Raw genomic sequence first — 15,482 nt, forward strand, 5'->3', positions numbered from 1 at the left:
AGAAATAGCTAAACAAAACACATCTCTGCATTCCATAACCAATGAATATTCAAATTTAATTAAATTTTGAGTGCGAATCTTTCAACACAACTGAAACCAATGCTGTAAGTGGCTGCGGTCATTGAGACCATGTGTTCTTTGTACTCACATTTGCACTTCTTTTCTAGAAACTCTGAACAAAAGCTTCCCTTATAATAAGTTCCATTGCTTAATGCAATATATACTGCCTGAGGTGACTCTAAAATACAGATGTATTTGAAGCACTGAATTCACCACTACCTTCACTGCCTTCACAGCTTAACCCTTCAACTGCTGACAATTTCCTGCTTCTCACTGTGTTTATTTGCTTTTAATAAGGAAAAAGGAAATTATACAGAATGCAAAAATTATATAGGTCTTAAATTATGCTACACAGAGTATAGCATATAAATATTTAACAAGTCAGTGAGAGATTTTGTGTTTATTCATTTGCCATCCTTCTCTTGTTTTAGCAGACTAACTTAATGAACTAATATAAATAGGTTAACTTTGCTAAAATTGTCAGTGGGAAATTCAGATTAAAAAAATGAAGTGTGCATGATTACACATTGTATTGCAGTCCCATGTTGAAAGTTTTACCTTAAATAAAAGGTGAAACAGTTTGAAACTGATTTAAAATAATTTATTTTTGAAACTGAAAAGTAATTTGCATTTCTAAGATAACTTATTGATAGCGTCCAGTTATGAGTAGGCTTTCACACATTTTACCCGCATTTGTTTCTAAATCTGAACTGGCTGCACAAATTTATTTCATATTTCAAGATTTCGGATTGAAAATTAAATATATTTTCATAATTAGCGGAAGATTTCAACTGTGATATTTATATAAACTTGCACTAATTCTGCTACACACAGTAGACTCTATTAGCTTTCTGTTCTTAAGATCTTGCTGCTGAGAATGTAAATACACAGTTTTAAATACACTTATTTTACATAAACGTTCAGTTTTGCACCAACAAAAATCTCATGAAAACCATCAAAAATACAAAGTTATGAGCTAAAAAACAGCCAAGAGACAGTTGACCCTAATAGCAGGATCAGATTAGATTAGAAGATAATCTTATATCATTCACAACATAACACACTTTAGAGGCTAGACTATAGATTACTTCATCAATATCTAAGCTTAGAAACAAAAGCATTTTTCACATCAAGAAAAAAAACACAACATTTGTTTTATTAAAAATGATGAAGCCATTCAAAAAAGCAAAGTATGTTTTACTCTATTTATGTTTCAGTCACGGTACCCAATATTACTGTCACGACAAACTGTTTTTGCCAAAATTACAAGTATTCATTTCGAACCAATTAAGTGACCTACCAATATGAAACAAAATATTGTTAATATCATAATCAAGCTTCCTGGTAAGTTCAAATCAGAAAATTACATGCGTACCCAGTGCAAATTAGATAGCAAACTGGAACGCACAATACAGAATATTTCAAAGAGATCAATGGTGTTCCAATAGTTAAAGAAATTGAGGAGGAAAAGTGTGTTTCTAATTACCCTGCCACCAACCCTTATAAAACTCCAGGGCCATCTTAGTAAGAGCAATCTCACCACACATTTGTTTATTCAAGTTCCATAGCACAATTGCAGACATTACTATGCATGGAGAACATTCCAGCCAGATGGGAAAACTGGGCTCATTTAGCTATGCAATTAAGTTTGCAAAATATTCCCATTCCCAGAAAAACAGCCTCTACAATAGTTTGCATTTACATAGGCCATACTTTGTTCCATAAACATTTGGGACACCTCAGCAGATATATCAAGAAGCTCATTAGTAATACAAACATTACAATACATAGAGTAAATGGCAAGGAGCAGTAATATTTACTGCACGGCTAAGTGACATGAATTACATTGCCCATGAGCAATCATTTCATTGCATAATGATCAAAGAAAGACGGCTCATTTGGCAAAGCAGAATCCAAATGGCTGCAGTGCACAGTAATAAGGAGTTGCAATGTTGAATAATGGGAAATAGCACTGTCCGTTTAATCTTGACACCTGAAGAATGTAACATCAATGAGGAAAGAAATCAAACTGAAACAGTTGACCCAGTTTTTGTTACAATGCAACATCCAGCACAATTACAGCTCATGTTTGACACTTCACTTGACCTCAGATGTCACTGGATCACTATTGCAGTGTGTGAAGTGAGGGGATCACGTGGTATGATGAATCAGTGTTAAACCGAAGTGCAAAACAAGAGAAGCAATAAAATTCCTATTTAAATACTTGTGAAATATTGTGCAATTTTTTTTAAAAAACATGAGCTCAAATCCATCTCTTGGCATTCTCATGCTTTTTGGAGGTTTCGCCATTGAATATTAATTTAATCCACTTTTCCTAGCTTCACATTTCTCTTTGCATTTTGCTCTTGTTCATATTTTGGTAGCTACTCCCCCAAATAGTCAATTCTTATGCAAAAAGAAAAGAGGGGATTGTTATCACTAGTCAATTTGGAGGCCCATTATAACAAGGCTCAATTATGTTCTCTCCTGTCATTTTTACATACATACACCGAGCAATGGCCAATGTGTAATAACTAAAAAGAATAAACATAGCAAAGTTTCCACAGCTTAACCTGAGGTCATCGATACCAATTGTTATGCTTTTCTACTCCAGAAAGTAGTTTTTAATTCGGTCAAGGATTAAACTAGAACCTTACTTGGTCTCAACACAGTTTAGTACCAAACTCTTATAGCATAGTGCATGTACAACTAAACCAGTGAAGCTTTGTACTCTTCTGCACACCTAATTTTCAATTGAAGAATATATTTTTTTTCTTGTTAGACAGCCAGTGTCAAATTCCTGCTACTTACTTGGCCAGTATTTATATTCCTTTGCAGCTAACACAGTCTTGAGACAATAACTCCTGAACATTGATTCATATAATTCAGAACTTGAAGACTTAACAAGTACCCAGATCTTCCTTGTTCAGAAATCACTATTCTTGTGCTTCCTCCTCAGCTAAAATTCAACATATCTTTCCTCCTTCAATCACAAATGCTATTTTTTTTATTCACTAAAAGCAATTTCAGGATCTGGTCTGACTACCAGGCCAAAGTTTTGCTAGGGAATGGAATTTTGGGAAGGAACTGATCAGGTGAAACTCTGGGCAAATATTTCAGGGTAAAGCCTCAAGAGGGAGCAAGCTGCCCATGCATAGTATGGGAAAACCTGAAGGATGCATCAACCCCAGTTATAGGAGAACACTGACACAGACTGGAACTCAAACTGCTCGTTCTGTTCCCTATCCCAATGCAAAGACGAAAGGCAAAAAAGAAGTTCTAAACTTTTAGTGTAAAGAAAAGAATTCAGATGCAAAACCATTACTTCAGCTTTTCACACACTGTTTAAATTCTGAAATGTTCTTGTTCTATTCCTGTACTGTCCTTTTATACAAAGAAATCAACAATAAAGACATTTATTAATACCCAACCAATAATTTAATGCTTCCTCCAAGTATCATCATAAAATCTTGGAATCCCTACAGCAGGGAAGGAGGGCATTCGGCTCATCAAGTCCACAGTGATTCTCCAAAGAGCAACCCACCCAGACCCACTTCCTAGCCCCCACCCTATTGCTTGTAACTCTACATATTCCATGGTTAATCCACCTGTCCTGCACATCCATGGCCACTATGGGCAATTTAGCACAGCCAACTCGCCCAACTCGCCATGCCAACTCCACACAGTCGCCCGAAGGTTGAATTGAACCCAGGTTCCTGGCACTGAGGCAGCAGTGCTAACCACTAAGCCACTTTGCCATCCCAAGTAACAAATATAGAAAGCCAAGATGAAAGGCCCACGAAAGGCCCGCAGAATCCAACGGCTTATGTTAAAATCAGACCATGCTACACACACAGTTTAATGTGGCTTACCACAGTCTATTTTTCTCTAAACGCCACAGCTTCCCAAAGTGGGGGCGGAATTCCAAATAGGACTGCAAGCTGGAATTTGGAGGTTGTGTACTCCGAAGAGACAGAAAGGATGCCATGGAGGTCTAAGAGTTATAGTTGCACTCTCTGATCCCCCTAGTTCTCACCGAGGATCATGACAATTATTAAGCTTTAAAGATGGGGGCACATTGGGGGAAGAAGTTTGAGAAACATGCTGCAGGGATTAGCAGAACTATTGATATCATCAGGCTAACTTTCCTAACATTCCCTCGCTAAGACATTGTGGATATACTTGGAATCCATGGGCTGCAGTGGTTCAAGGCAGCACCGGACCACCACTTTCTCAAGGGCAGCTGAAGACACGCAGTAAATGCTGGCCCGGTCAGTGGCACCCACATCCCACAAGAGAATAGAAATTCAGGTCTGCCATGCCTATGAAGATGCAAATATATATTTGTGCCCAGGTGGACCACAAGAACTTCACAAATATGAGCAGAAGTATGCATTTTGGCCCCTTGAGATTTACTCCATTATTAAATAAATAAAGATCACGGCTGATGTGATTAAGGCTTCAACTCCACTTTCCTGCTCACGTGTACAACATTCAACCCTCTTGTCGATAAATAAATCGAATCTAGCCTCGGACTTCTATGAGGTACAGGATTTCAAAGATTATTAATCTTTTGAGCAAAGAACTTTCTACTAATCTCCATCGAACTGGGAGATCCCTTATTAATAAACCTTGCCCTCTAGTTCTAGATTTCCACATAAAGGGAAATATCCTCACAACATGCCCCACAGAATTTTATATGTTTCAGTAAAACCACATTTCAATCTTGTAAACTCCAAGAGCACAAGTCCAACCTATTCAACTAGTCGTTATAGATAACTCTTCCACCACAAGGGTCAATCTCGTGAACACTCTCTGAATAGCCTTCAAATACCTTCTTAAGTAATGATACCAAATCTGCAGAAACTATGTGCAGCCTCACCCATGTGTTGAAATGGTGCAACAACTCTGCCCTGTGCATCCATCTTGCATGGAAGACCAACATTGTATCTACTTGCTACAGGTAGTTCTCCTATAACACAATAGTTGTGTTCTTGCGTGATCTCACGCTATTGAAAATTGCCACAGAAAATTGCACTGTAAAGAAAGTGCAATAGAAAGTCATTACACCTATAAGCAGAAAGTTTGTGTTATCCAAACAGCATTCACTATTCATCAATTGCATTAACAAAATATATGTTATCGCAGAACTACTTGTCTTTGTAAACCCTGAACACCCAGGATCCTCTAAACTGCAGCATTTTGCAGTCTCTCTCCAACTAACTAATATTTTTCTCTTCTACTCTTTCCAATAAAGTGGGAAATCTCATTTTCCCCACATATACACCGTACAGTCATACAGGCCTACAGCACAGAAAGGGGGCCTTTGGCCTAACAAGTATATACCACTGAAAATAAACACCCAACTATTCTAATGCAATTTGCCAGCACTCTGTAGTTTTGTATATCTCAATTATGACACTCCTCCTCAGTCTCTTCTGCTCCTAAGAAAACAACCCCACCTTATCCAATCTCTCCTCTTAATTAGAACTCACTAACCATTATAATATCCTGGTAAATTTCCTCTTTATCTTCCCCAATACAATCACATCCCTCGTATAACATGGATTCCAGAACCGCATGCAATTCTTTACTTGCGGCCTAAACACCATTCTGTACAATTCCAGCGTCATTGTCTTGTTCTTAAACTCCGTGCCTCAGCTAATAATGGCAAGTATCCCATATGCTTTCTTATCTACTATCTATCCGTCCTGGTATCTAAAGGGATTGGTGGACATGCACACAATGGTCCCTCTGCCAATTTTTTATCCATTCATTTAAACTTTGTGTATTCCCCTATACCCTCTTTTTGTCCTTCTGAACTCTGGCTAAATACACCAGGTCTCTTCATCCAAGTCATTGATAGATTGTAAATAGATAAAGTACTAGGACTGAGCACAGTGGCACAACAGTAGTTGGAGATAGCCCAACCTAAAAACATCCTATTTTTCACAACTCTGTTTCCATTCTAATGATCACCCCCTAACATCTGATGTAGTAACTGTTCATGCAGTACAATACTAAATACCTTTTAGGAAATCCAAAGACTTCACAGCTATTAGTTCCCCTCTACCAGCCCAGTTACATCCTTGAAGGACTCTAATAAATTTGTCAGAGTGATTTCCCTTCCATAAAAAAAATTGTCTCTGCTTGACTGCAGCACCATTTTCTTAACGTCCTGCAAAAACATTCTTATTGCAGTTTCCATCATCCCAGGCTTTAACAGGGGCTTCAGAGGACAAAAGCAAATAAATTATGTCAAACCCATATAGAACACTAGTCCAGCCTCAGCTTGAGTACTGAGTCCTGTTCTTGGTGATATAAAGCAATGATTGAATTTGGAGAGAGCACAGAAAATGTTTATGAGAAATTTCCCAGGGAGCTGGAATTTTCAGTTGTGCAGACAGATTGATAGTGTGAGAAAGCTTTACTTCTCCAAAGAAAAGGCTAGGAGGAGATTTGATTGAAAAAAATTGTTTTTACAAGCTGATCTTGTTCAAGAAAGATCAAGAGCGAGATGGCACAAGTTAAAGTAAACGACGCAAAAACAGAACAAGAATATTTTTTGCTTGCAATAAGTAATTAAGGTCTGGAGTGCGCTGATTGTGAGGTGAAGTTAGGTTCAATTGAAGCATTTACAAGATTGTTCTCTGAATGAAATAGCTATTATGGGGAAAATGCAGGTGAATGGCACTAAGTAAATTGCTCATTTGGAGAGCTGATGCAGGCTTAATGGACCAATTGTCATCCTCTGATTCTGGAACATCTTTGCAGTGAATTTCCCAATGACAGATGTTGGGATAACTGGCCTATCATTTCTTATTCTCATTTCTTGGATTGAGGTGTAATTTGTGGTTTTTCACTGTGCTGGGATCATTCCAGAATTTAGAGAATTTTGGAAAATTATAACCAATGCTCTCATTGTTGCTGCAACTACTTTTCTTTTTATGGCCTTAGGATGCAGGTCAACACATCCAGGAGACATGTCAGCTTCCATCCCTTGAATTCACATTGCAAAATTTCGTCTCGCAATAGTGCGATTATTTTACATTCTTTATTCCATTTCGTCTTGATTTGCTACCATATGAAAATAAAAAGCAGGATCATAGAATCCCTACATTGCAGATGGGCCAAATGGCCTCGATTGAGTCTGCAGTGACCTTCCAAGGAGTATCCCATCCTATCCCATAACCGTGCATTTCAGCATAGTTAACCTACCTAGCCTCCACATCCCAAGACACCATGCGGCAATTTAGCATGGCCAATCCACCTAACCTGGTGGATCTTTGGACTGTGGGAGGAAACCGGAGCACCTAGAGGAAACTTATGCAGACACGGGGAGAATGTGCAAGCTCTGCATAGACAGTCACCCGAGGGCGGAATTGAACCTGGGTTCCTAGTGCCGTGAGACAGCAGTGCTAACCACTGTAAGCAAAGGTAGGTCACTCAGCCCCTAAAGACTCCTCTGCCATTCAACTAAATCATGGTTAAATCTGATTACTCCACATTCGTACCTACCTACAATAACCTTTCGCTCCCTTGCTAATCAATGATCTATCTACTTCTGCCTTTAAAATATTTGAAGATTCTGCCTTCATCGCCTTGAGGAAGGGAATTCCAAAGACTCTCAACCCTCAGAGAAAAACTGTATCCTCATCTTTGTTTTAAATGGGCAACCCCTTGTTTTTGAACTATGATTCCTAATTACAGATTCTTCCATAAAAGAAAACATCTTTTCAACATATAGTCAGTGAAGTCCTTGTGGCATTTATGTCTCAATTAAGTCACCTCAGACTCTCCTAAACTCCAAAAGGCATAGTCTGTCTAGCCTTTCCTCATAAGGCAATCCTTTCATTCCAAATGTTAAGGCTAGTAAGCCTTCTCTGTACTGCTTCCAATGTATTGCAATCCTTCCCAAAATATGGTGATAGTACTGTACTCAGTATTCCAGATGTGGTCTCACCAATTCCCTGTAATAACTGAGGAATAACCTCCCTACATCACAATAAACCATTACACTCTATCACCTTTCCAGATTACTTGCTGTGCCTACATACTAACCTTGTGTGCACTAGGACACCCAGATCTCTATGTATCTCAGTGCTCTGTAACTATTGTTTTTCGTATCCTTTCTGCCAAAATTTATAATTTTACACATTCCCATATTGCACTCTATTTCACAGATTTTAGCCCGCTCACTTTACCTTTCCATATGCCTTTGTGGACTCCTTATATTATCTCCACAACTTACTTTCCTACCTGTCTTTGTGTCATCAGTAAATTTAACTACCATATCTTTACACTCTCCATACCAATCAGTTTTACGTAAGTTGAGGCTCAGCACTGTTTCCCATGGCACACTACTTGTGACATCCTGTCGGCCTGAAAAAGACCAATTTATTCCTCCTCTCTGCTTCCCATTAGTCAGCCAATCTCCTATCTATACCAATACGTTACCATCTGCAGGATGAATTTTTTTTTCTGCAATAACTTTTAATGCGGCATGTTACCAAATGTCTTCTGGAAATCTAAGTAATATACATCTACTGGTTCCCCTTTATCAATAGGTTTACTTTTCCTGAAACTCTAATATATTAAACATTTCCCTTTGACAAAACCATTTTGGCTCTGCCAATTACCTTGAATAACTATTTTTTGATGTAAAGGAACCTTGCCTAAATCTACTGAGTTTTGAAAAATAGCTGGATCAATTATCTCACTAGCTACTCCTAGGATGAAATCCATCAGGGCCTGGGGAATGGTCAACTCATAGTATTACTTCTCCGGTAATTCTAAACCTTTCTCAGTGCCTCCCTTCCTTTCAATTCCTGATTTACACAGTTATTTCCGAAATATAATTTGCTTCCTCTCTCGTGAAGACCAACGCAAAGTATCTATTCAACTTGTCTGCCTTCTCTTATTCCTTCATTCTAATTCTCCAATCACTTTCTCTCCCCAATAAGCCTAACACCTCCTTCATTTTTAACTACTTGAGGATACCTTTCTATCCATTTTGTCAAAGTTTTGCACACTAATTTTTCCCTCTGTATTAATCTTTCCGTAATTTGACAGAAAATATTTCTGCTCGTCTCAATGTGAAGTGGGTGACCCTTAATTTTAAACAGTGGCCCCCTCAAAAGAGAACATCCCCTCCACATTCGCCCTGTCACGAATGCCCACAAGATCTTATATGTATTAATCAAGTCATATTTACTCTTTTAAACTTGAGTGGATACACACATAGCATGTCTAACCTTTCCTTAGAAAAGCATTCCACCAGTTTCAAATATTAATTATGGTAAACCACCTGCTTCTGATGCATTTATACCCCTCCTTAAGATGTCAAGTCCAATACTGTTCATAGTATTCCAGGTGAGGTCTCACCAGTGCCCTCTGAAACTGAAATATGCTTTTATATCAAATTCTTCTCACAGTAAATGAGAAGATTCGATTAGCTCTCTAATTATTTGCATGCACCTGCATACTAACCTGTTATAATTCATGCACTCGCAAACTGAGATGCCTTTGTAGCTCAGAGCTCTGCAATCTTTCACTATTCAAATAGTGTACTTTTTTTTCTTGATTTTCCTGTCAAAATGGATAATTTTCCCATTCTCTCACATTATATTCGACTTGCCTGGTCTTTGTCCAACCTATCTATATTCCTTTGTAGCTCCTCTTCACAACACTTTTTCCCAATCATCTGTGCATCATCAACAAATTTAGCAACCAGAACTTCTGTTCCTTCATCCAGTTTGTAAAAGGTCGAGCCTCAGCATTGATCTCTATAGCACAATTGCGATATCCTTTTTATGCAGCACCTGATCAACTGCCTTTTGGAAATCCAAGTACAGAATACCCAGTGCTTCTCCATTATCCAAGGTGTATACGTTATTTCCATAAAGAACTCCAATAAATTTGTGAAGCACGACTTCAATTTCACAAAACCATGTTGACACTGCCCGATTGCCTTGAAGTTTTCTAAGTGCCATGCTATAACATCCTTAAAGATACCTTCCACAAACTTCCTTAAGACAGACATTAAGCTAATAAACTTGCGATTTCCTGCTTTCATTCTCCTTCTCTTCTTGAATAAATAAGTCAATGCTCCATCCTAATGGAACCTTGCCTGTATCTAGGGAAGAGATCTACTATACTTGGAATGTTCTAAGGCTCTACCATGAACACTGATTCAAAATACTTGCTCCAAAACTGTATCCCTTCCTTTTTGCCAAAAGTTCCGTAGCCTAAATGGCCAAAATTTTCACTTAAAAGCTCTGAAGTAAACAGCTCACCCCACAACCCGTACTCTCACCCTCTCCCTTATCCCCTAGCCATTAGGTCTCTTACTCATCCCCAGCTCCCAATTCCAAAATTCCAACTATCCTATATCTCTTCATCTACTCCCCCACCTTTATGGGTCTAGATCACAGAAACTTCCAAATATCACAATGGGGTGTCAAAGGGAAGAAGAATGGTAGCATTAGTATAGCTACTCTTAGGGTCCTATAAACCAACTAGTAATTTATTTCTCTGCCATTTATCTCCAACCAGCTAATTCTTCTGTAACCAAAATGACAAATGGAAACCCATCAAAACATATGAAGCACACACAAAGCGGAACACTGGTCTATTCCTGGTTGGTGTCAGTATGCCCTTCTGATTTGTTTCCAGGAAAAAAAATCCTAGGAGTTAAGACTGTTGGTGTTCTTCCTTCAGTTCCTTGGGATAAAGATTTAAGAAGCATCCAATTCCCAAGAGGTCCAAGGTAGACCTTTGCCCCAGATGTTATCGGGTGTCAAATAGAAGGTGAAGTGGGAACACCTATTCCATTGCTCCATGACCAAACCCAGGTATGAAGTTTGGGGAGATGCTCCAGGAATCCCCAGCCGACTGACCCGTTGTGGATTTCCAGCACGATAAATCCATGCTAAGAAATCCTGGCAAGTTACAAATGAAGGCAGGAGGGAGGGCAGAAAATTCAAGTCTTGACTTCTCCTCCCTCTTCATTTTACTGCAGAGAAGAAAGGAAATCCATTCAAAATACCTTAGCATTAGTAGATCACTAATGACCATAATGATAGCTGTCAAGGAAAACTCAAATTAACAACGCACCTGTCACTCACTAAACATGGTATTTTTGTACCTTAATTAAAGGTCCAGAACTGTGTCTCCTAATCCCAGTTACGATGCAAATAAACTTGTTGAATTAATTGGAAATAGTTCAGTCCAGCAAGAAATCTCTGCTCTGGAAATATTGATTCTTAAGAGCTGCTCCCGCTCCCTAATTGGTGTTTCTAGTTCTTATCGTTTTGAAAAGAGGGCGTAACTAGAATATGAAAAGGAGCAGTTTATGGGAAAAGCTGTAGCTGAGTCAATTGTCAGAGTGCATAAACCGTGTGGGCAACATGTTTTCCTTTGGGTTCCTCCTATAGTCCAAAGGTGCACATTAGGTGGATTAGCCATGAGAAATGCAAGTTTTCAGGGATTAGGGTGGGTTGACATGGGATGCTCTTCAGAGGGGTGGTGTGGACCCGATGGGTCGAATGGCCTCTTCCACACCGTAGGGATCCTATGGCTTTATGAAAAAAGCTTAGGAAGCAGAGACCTGAAATGTAGAGTAAATGTAAGCTATTTCGACTCTCTGGATAATAAGAGTGAAAGACTTTCAAAACTATGGATTCTCATGAACTTCCAACTCAATAAGCACACACTAAATGTATTGCAAACTGTTTGCATTTTGCAAATTTCTTTCCTCACCCTTTTCCCAAAAGTTCTACAAGTCCTCCAGAAATTTGACCAAATCAATTTTAGTATCAAGTAGAAGCGTGAATATGACAAGGTGGTGGTCCTCCGACAAAACAGCTAATGTACAGGTTTTGCACCCACAGAAGATTCTTAGCTGAAGCGTGAGAGGGCGTGGGTATCTGCAACAGTAAGGAACACAACCCACCCCCACCTGCACCAAAGCTCGAGTGCCAAACAAGCATTCAAGTGCTGTCCTGGAGTCTTCTGAAGCCGGTGCCATGGTTGAGAAGTCATGCCCCTCCTGAAGATGTTAGCTACTGCAGGCCAGCAACCACTGGGTCCTGCATAGCCTTGTGAAATACCTGGGCTGCCGGCTGAATTGCTGGGTGTGGGGGTTGGGTGGCTGGGTGTCACAGGGAAAGCAATTGCTTCTTGCCTGCCGGGAATTCAGGTAAAATCAATCTGGCAGCTGTTATTTGCTGTGTGTGTGTGTGTGTGTGTGTGTGTGTGTGTGTGTGTGTGTGTGTGTGTGTGTGTGTGTGTGTGTGTGTGTGACAGAGCACGAGAGAGCACGTGTGCATCTCTGTGTGTATCAGAAGTGAGTAATTGGGCTCATGTTCCCCTTCTCACCCTCAGGAAGGCCACCAATGAGGCACCTCCGCTCCTGTGAGAGCAGCACCAATTAATTCAGCTTTGGGGAAAACTCATCTCCGGGCAGGAGGGATTCAATAAGACATTACCTGAAAAATACACCCACTGATTGTATTCTAAATTTCAAACTTCCCCCTGTTCTACCATTTTATAAATAAAAGATATTGGGTTGAATCTTATTATGAACATCCCAGAAGATTCTGGCAGCCCGGTGCTGCTGCCATATTTAAAAAGCTATTGCAAACCCGATCAAACGCTGGCAATCCCAAGCTGCCTCATACATTTGCCACAGACGCCGTTGAGAAAAGGAATTTGGTGCTGGGCGGGGTGGTGTACACGAGGGACATCTCCAGATCTTGTCACCCAGGTCAGTGCAATGGTCCAGCTTCATCCTGCAATAACTTTCTCTGCTCTGTTAGGGTTGAGAGTCATCGTTTTCTAGCTACAACACTTACTCTCTCTCCTACAGCACCAACATTCTGTCAAAGCTCATATTTCAGCACTTCCATAATGCACGAAACATCTGTCTCATGTGGGCTTGTCTGCCCTAAACATCCCTACACTAGTAACCGTGCACGTCTTCTGCACTGCCTACTCACTTGCTCCACACAGCCCGAACACCGCCCCCACCTGCACCAGCACTAACAGCCACTTGCACATCATTCAATCTGCCGGACCCAGGCACGTTCTTAGCCCCGGGCAGAAGGTGATCTTGTGGGATCAACAATCAGAGACATTGTGCAAGTGCGTGAGCAGATATAAGAGCAGCATGCAGGGGGCACTAAGCAACCTGATACAAAGGTTAACGGGCTTCGCGACCAGGACTCTGCTGCCTTTGGTATGCCATCCTCTGGCTGCCTACATAGGCAGTTTGACAGCTGCCAAGGACAGCTAGGTGTAGTACCTCAGGGTCTACTGGATACACCCATCGATGCACTCTATGCACAAGGAGCAAGCTGACAGGGGGAATCCAAGGGATCTGGTCTTCACTCCAGGTGCCCTTTCCTCACAAAGAGAGACAGGGTAGTGCCAGTAGACACCACACCTTAGGAGAGATCAGACACCACCCCCCTCAAGTGCCCACCTCATTGCCCACTTTATCCCTCTACCTTCAGACAGTTCAAGTGCCCACGTCGGATCTATTAATGCACTACCCAGCCTCCAATTCCCCCCCCACCGCCACGAAGCCTGGGTGCTACTTATTTTGAACAAACCCCACTCCCGATTGACCCTTTTCCCTCCCCCACTTTTATGTTGGGTTGCCCTCACCCTGCCACCTCAGTGTGGTCACTCCCACAGCATCCGAATATTCTGGCTCCAATCCCCACAACGGAGTTTCCCAATCTTCCACCTGCAGAAATGACCCAACAACCCCCAACCCTAATGACCTTTGGCCTCCTGAGGATAGCCAATAAGCACTGCTTTTGGTCCACACCCTCAAGTGACATAGCCAGGCAGCCCTGAATAATCAGTAACGAGGCCATGATTGATGCCCATACTGCTCCCTGTCTTTCCACGAATGGTCAGGCTGGTGGTGCTGGACTCTTTGGGCCAACTAGGGCACATAGCCCACACTGTAGACGTACAGGCCTCTTCACCACCCCAACTGCCTGATAGATCGGGCCCAAGCATGTGGTCTGACACTGCAGACTGCCCTTGACTTACTGTGCTAGCACACTCTGGCTGAAGGTTACATCACTCATGTCTCGACAGAGAATACACCCCTTCAGTGTGTAAGGAGCTGGCACAAGGTGGAGACCTGAGATTCATGTAGTACATTACCCATAGTGACATTTGCACCAAGTTGACTGCTGACCAGCAGGACAAGCTGCCTAGTTTTATCTCTGCAAGACATGACCAAAGTACAATGAACCTTTAAAATGTGACCGAGGGTGCAAAATGCTAAAAGGCAAGGCAAAGCGAGGCAAGGATGGCGTGAGCATGTTGTTAGATGCGAACTGAATGAGTAGTAGGAAAGAAAGTGAGCAGCCCTGAGGCACAGGCTACTGCCCAGTTCATGAGCTCTGATCTCTCCCAAGTCTTCCACTTTAGCTCAGAGACAAGCATGTAGGATCCATAGGAGCTGAAGAATACCCAACAGAACTTTTATATCCAGAAGTGCACTTCACCCACCAAAAATTTAAACTTCCCACGCAATTCTCTCTGAATCAGTGCAACATGGCTAGGTGGGTCCTGACACATACTTTTGCAAGTTACATCCAATCTTTGCCGAACTAGAAACTGGAAAATCTGGAAAGGACATGACAGGAACCTCAGACGTAGGTAGAGAATCGCCCATCAGCATTTTTTAAGAGATAACTTGCAAAAACTTCAATCTTGCAGTCAGTGCTGCATCGTGCTTGATGATGGGAATGTTAACTAATGCTTTCCTCCTGTCACCTACCAATTATCCTCAGCAGAATGTCATCGAAATTCTCAGATTTGATCCATATGATGTTGGACTGTCTGGTTGTTCAGGATATAGTCAAGGTTTGGAATGGTATGGATGTGACGGTACAACCTGGCTACTCGTTGCATCATTGCTTGACCAGTCTGTGGTACAGCTCATGTCCTAATGTGCAAAATGAGAGGTACCGGTGTGCTCCAAAGGGCAGCACGATTGGAGATGGGCCACAGTGGCATGTCAGCTGCCGACCTCCAAGGATGTGGCGTACAGGTAATTGCTGCCCTCACTGAAACATTTGTGCTGGCTGTCCAAAATGGACATCTAGAGGAGCAACAGCAACAAACTCCCAGACTTTCACATCGAGATTTCTCTAGTTTCTATCTGACGGGTGGGAGGAGCATGCACAATAATGAGATGAGATAAGTTAACAATGAGGGTAATCAATTGCCAATAATATCTCTCACTGCTTATTAGTGAGAATCTTGTCTCAACCTCTGGAACTTAACTGGAAAATTGCAACTTGTTCTTGACATCGTGAAAGACTATGTCTGATTTCTCAGCATAGACCATGTGATTCAGGGCCTGCGAAGATTCCACCCATTGATTCAGATAGAAG

At 41.0% G+C, this 15,482-nt stretch overlaps 1 protein-coding gene across 11 annotated transcripts in view; it reads right to left on the minus strand.

The window, feature by feature from the left end:
• Positions 1 to 15,482, minus strand: part of runx1t1 (RUNX1 partner transcriptional co-repressor 1) — a 96,835-nt gene that overhangs the window by 46,098 nt on the left and 35,255 nt on the right. The window lies entirely within an intron of this gene.

This window comes from Stegostoma tigrinum, chromosome 5 (assembly GCF_030684315.1).
Source record: "Stegostoma tigrinum isolate sSteTig4 chromosome 5, sSteTig4.hap1, whole genome shotgun sequence".
Lineage (NCBI taxonomy): Eukaryota > Metazoa > Chordata > Chondrichthyes > Orectolobiformes > Stegostomatidae > Stegostoma > Stegostoma tigrinum.